At 40.6% G+C, this 5,224-nt stretch overlaps 1 long non-coding RNA gene across 1 annotated transcript in view; it reads left to right on the top strand.

The window, feature by feature from the left end:
* LOC110036076 overlaps positions 1-4,036 on the top strand; it is a 34,687-nt gene extending 30,651 nt beyond the window's left edge. The window contains exon 3 of the long non-coding RNA XR_002295198.1: positions 3,661-4,036. This is a non-coding gene — a long non-coding RNA (uncharacterized LOC110036076). The remainder of the gene's footprint in view (positions 1-3,660) is intronic.
* The last annotated feature ends 1,188 nt before the right edge of the window (positions 4,037-5,224 follow it).

Raw genomic sequence — 5,224 nt, 5'->3', positions numbered from 1 at the left:
GAACACGAGCTCGCTCAAGCTCGGCTCGTTTACAGCCCTATGCGCAGGGAGCCATCTTTCTTTTCTTGAAATAGAATTGGGGCACCATTTGGGGCTTTAAATGTTTACATTGCTCAGCCAGTTCTGGAGGTGTCATGTGGTAAGCTCCTATTGTCGGTGGCTTAGTCCTTGATTCTAGCTCGATCTGGTGATCGATCTCCCTTTATGGTCGCAGTTCTTTTGGTAATTCTGGTGGTGAAATATCTTTAAATTCTTCAAGTACTGTTACCACATTCCTTGGCATGTCTTCTTGGGGTTTCAATTCTTCATCGAACTCCTAAAGAATAGACAAGTAGCTCTCCTCCTCTCATCGGATGCTTTTCTTGAATCGCATGGCCGATAGCATTTTGGCTTCTTGCTCCCTATATCTTATCGTTGATACTAGACAAGCTTAGTTGCCTTCCATAATGCGCATGCTATTGGCAAATGGTATAGGGAACGCCTTCACTTGGTCGAAGAATTCTAAACCAAGGATTATCTTGAAATCATCTATGAGAACGATGGAGAAATTTAGCGTACCTGACCAGTCTCAGACACAGGTTTTCACTCCTTTTTTCACTCCATGGATTAGTCTAGCTGCTGAGTTGGCCGCTTTGATGGAGCCTTCTTCTTTTGTAATTTGCAGGCTCATCCTCTTTGCTTCTTTAATAGAGATGAAGTTTGAGAAGCTCCCATGTTTATCATGGCTTTACCAGTCGTCCCACCTATTCCTTCTTTCTCTTGATAGCTTCCAAGGAGAGAGTTCAGAGCCTTCTTGTGAGGGCAATCTCTTGCCCAATTAGGTCCTCCACAAAGGAAGATGTTATTATGTGATTTGGTTTTCCTGTTAGACTTTCCCTTGTTTTTTGCCTTAGATGAGGTCGATTCATGACGGCTCTTTTCCTTATGTTGGTCCTTGTCTCGCCCACTTTTGACATAGTTACTCTTCTTTTCCTTTGACTTTGTAGTCTCTTTTGTATAGTCGACCAAGCTTTCTGTAATGACGATGATAGTATTGAGATCTTGTGTTCCACGCCTCCTAAGCTCAGTCTTCGCCCATTGTTGGAGTCCATCCATGAAGTTGAACAAAACATCTTTGTCTGATATGTTAGGGATTTCAAGGACCAGGATAGTAAACTCCTTAATATATCCTTTTGTTTGAGCCTTTGCAACCGGGTTCTAGTCTCATCCTCCGCATTCTCAGGGTAAAACTGTTTTTTTAGCTCCCTCTTAAAGTCATCAAAGGTGGATATTTTGCATATACCTTTATCTATATCTCCTCATTTTCTTCTCTACCACAATATAGCGATGTCCGAGAGATAAAGAGTTGCAAATTGTATTATTTCATCTTCATCTGTAATCTCCATCGCTCTGAAATATTGTTCATGTCCCCCCAAGGAGTTATTCACTTCCTTTGCATTGCGAGCTCTTTCAAAGATCTTTGGTTTTAGAACTTCAATCCTCTTAGCTTCAAAGGTGCCCTCTTAGATAACGAGATTCCTCCACGCATTTCCTCCAAACTAGCGTGTACGTCGCTCATCTCTTTTTCATGGGCTATTCATACCTCTTTGAGCTCCACCATCAAATCTTCCCGCATCTTAGTCATTTGTTCATTCAATTACCCCTCTAGTTGGAGCATCACATCTTTGACCGTTGAATGGATTGTGATATCCTCCTCGAGTCCATCAATCTTTTGGCCAAAAATCCTCTATCTGAGCCTCCATGCCATTCATCGCCCCCTCCACTCTAGCAAGGCACAAATCAAAGTCATGCATGATCTCTTTGGACCTCCCATGTGGTTTAGATGCAGTTGGCATTGCTCCTGACGAACCCGCCCTTGTTGAGATGATTCCATTACGTGTCATTTGATGCTCTTTGCTCTATCATCAAAACCGAGGCTCTAATACCAACTGTCACGGATTAACTTATCTCTAGTCACTCGTGGGGCTTTAGCGCTTTTCCTTTGCACTAAATCAGTCTAATCTTCACAACACTTGGGACTTGTTAGCACAAAACACTCTACGAAGAAGTGTAGGGAGAACTATTGGAGAAAGGAACACTTCACTAAGAAAGAAGAATGGCAACACTTTGAAGCTTGGATGGTTACAAATGAGGGGAAGGACTCTTATTTATATTCTCCCAAGCCTTAGGAACTTTCTAGATTACATTAGAAAAGACTAATTTTCAGATAGTTCTACACCATTCTTATATATACATCCTTCTAGGTTACTCTTGAGTTTATCCTAGGACCATTCTCTAGAATGAGGTGGAATCTTCTAGAGTTGTTTGGATTACTCTCCTCCATCTTGAGTCTTCCATCTCTTTCACTTTCTCTGAAGATGACGGGGTGTGACATTGAGCTATACCTGAGACTAAAATTGAAGTTGAGTGTGATATTAGAGCTTGAGCTTTTGAGACAATGTAAACCAGATATTGAAGCTGAACTTAAAACTAGAATTAAGCAATGTTCCCAATTTGAAGTCAACTTTGAGCATGTGATCATTGTTGAATCTAAACCTCATTTATAAAGTGAATTTGAAATAGAAATGGCCATATTTTGACTGAAGCTGCAATTTGAATTGGAATCTAGATTTCATTGTAAATTTAAACTTCAGATGGAAATTAAATTTAATTTTTGCGCATGAACATCATCGTCATAGTCGTCGCTGTTTGGAAGATTTAAAAATCAACAAAAATCCGTCAAAACTCAACCAAAATGAAGTTGTGAGCTTCCTCTTTCCAAAAAGGAGATATGGATAGCTTCAACTTACAAAGCTTGCAAAAAAGGAATGCTTCCCTTGCGCTCGCTTCTTGCTGGCTTTGTGCAAATAAGGAAGGGAGAGAAGCCCTCATGTGATTTTCGGCTTAGAGGCGAAGGAAGAGAGGGCTTCGATGTCCTAGACTTCAAACCGGAGAGGACGATGCCCTAGAATCATGAATCGGATAGGAGGATGCCCTAGAATCGCGAATCGGATAGGAGGAAAGAAATGGCTTCAGCTCTGGCTTTGAATGGGGTTATTGAGGGACCGCGAGGTGGAGAGAAAAACGTCGCACTAACGCCGAGCATTGGGGAGACGAGGATCGAGCGATCTACATTGACGTCGAGAGATAGGGAATGGGATCAAGCAATGTTGTGGCGCCGAGAGGTAAAGGGACTGTTGAGGGGACACAATAGATTCAAAAATATTTTAGAGCTTCAAAGGAATAAGTTACATGGTTACGCAGCGTCGCAACTTACCTTTATTTTATTCTAGCGGCTCTTCTAGTTAACGAGTCGAGTCGGGCAAAGGTCAAGCTTGTGCTCATATATTATACGAGCTCGGTTGTAAGCTCGAGCTTGAACTCGAAGCTTGATAAGCTCGACTCTCGAGCTCGTTAACGAGTCGGGCTCAAGCCAGCTTGTGAGCTGGTTTGACTCATCTTTACCCTTAGTTGAGAGCTTTATCATTCAACTAACAGGTCTTTGATTCAAAGCCTTCCATGTGTGGTATGTGTATGTTTAGGTGTGTTTATATGAGGTGTGAGATATGCAACTACATAGGAATTGGGTGTAAATATATAGGAACTGCGTATGTAAATGCCCCATTTTTATTTCATCCAAAGAAATTGCAATATTTTAATAATCATCTTTAACTTTCACAGAGCCCATGCTTACAATTGGAAGCACAAAGCCTGTAGTTTGGTCTGATGGTTGGACCGCTGTAACTGAAGATGGAAGCTTATCAGCTCAATTCGAGCACACCTTACTAATCACAGATAATGGTGCAGAAATATTAACCAGATGTTGAAGAACAGGTCACTCATAAGATAAACAGTACAGTGATGCCCAGGTATATGCGTTGTATGTTCCTTCTGTATGGCTGGCCTGTCCTTGATTTGTGTCATCATGTCATTTAATGGGCAATTCAATTTTTTTTATTTTTTTTCGTCGTCAAAAAATACTTATTTATTTGGTATCATTTCGGCTTCAAAGCGTTAAAATTATCAATTTATCATTTCCTCTTTTGTTTGGAGTTTGAGGCTGTTCATCAATTTTAAAACAATGAGAAATTGATGTGTTATTATCAAAATAGTGATTTACTTTTACTTATTTAGGTATTTATTGCTTGATTCTCATGGAAACTATGGTTTATCTTATTGAAGTAGTGATACATTTTGTGTAATGAGGTTCTACCATTGGCTTTCCAATAACCTTCATGATCTAATTGTAAAGCTGAGATCAATTATGTGCAATGAGGACATAAATAAAAATTTTATTAGTGAGAAATTCTTACACCCAACATTCATGCATGAACAGTCACGTGAAGCTCGTTGTCAATTTGACGTTTCTCTCTGCATATGCCATGATACATGAAAATGATTGTGATTTTGCTCGAAATGTTTAATTCATAGATTTTTGGTATGTGATGGATCTTAAGTCCTGTTATAGTGCATGAACTAAGGCTCTCATAAGTGGTTAGGTGCATATAGAGGTAAGCAGTGGCTGAATTATAACTCTTGAAGGAAGAGGGGTTGCGAATGAGAACAATAGGGAAGAAATGGGAGATGAGCGAATGGTTGTGCGTGAATATCTGGGTTTGCTGGTTTGGGCTAGCTTAGAGCTGTGAGGAGAGGTCGTTGAGTGCCCAAATGGGAGATGAGCGAATGGTTGTGCGTGAATATCTGGGTTTGCTGGTTTGGGCTAGCTTAGAGCTGTGAGGAGAGGTTGTTGAGTGCAACATGGGGCTTCGTCTCCTGTCAGGGAGCGAACAATGAGAAGGGAGAGAAGAGAGACATCTCATGAAAGCATGGAAGAATCAAAGAATCATAGGGATGAGAATGCGGTGAGCTAAAGCAAAGTGCGAGCAGGGTGAGAAGGAACTAAACGTCGAAGAGGCCTGGGACCCTTACACGATCATGAAAAATTAACGGGAAGTGCTTTGTGCGTAAATAAAAAGTTTATGTGCAAGATATGTTTAATTCAATGTTTTGAGTGCTATATATGTAAATCTCCCTAAAATTTAATAAAATTTAAGTAGGTTTTACATGCATAGCACACAGCATTGAATTTTATAGATCTCCCACCTAAACTTTGTTATTTATGGCCGCAACACCTCCGTTAATATTACATGGCAGTGCCTTCTTCCTTTGGTTTCTTTTCATTGACATCAGTTGTCGTCGGCGAGCGATCATGTGACAATCATCGTGAAGCCTATGGGAGCTGCTC

Source organism: Phalaenopsis equestris, unplaced genomic scaffold, assembly GCF_001263595.1.
Source record: "Phalaenopsis equestris unplaced genomic scaffold, ASM126359v1 Scaffold202267, whole genome shotgun sequence".
Lineage (NCBI taxonomy): Eukaryota > Viridiplantae > Streptophyta > Magnoliopsida > Asparagales > Orchidaceae > Phalaenopsis > Phalaenopsis equestris.
The sequence above is the reverse complement of the archived record's forward strand: the minus strand, read 5'-3'. Positions and strand labels throughout refer to the sequence as shown.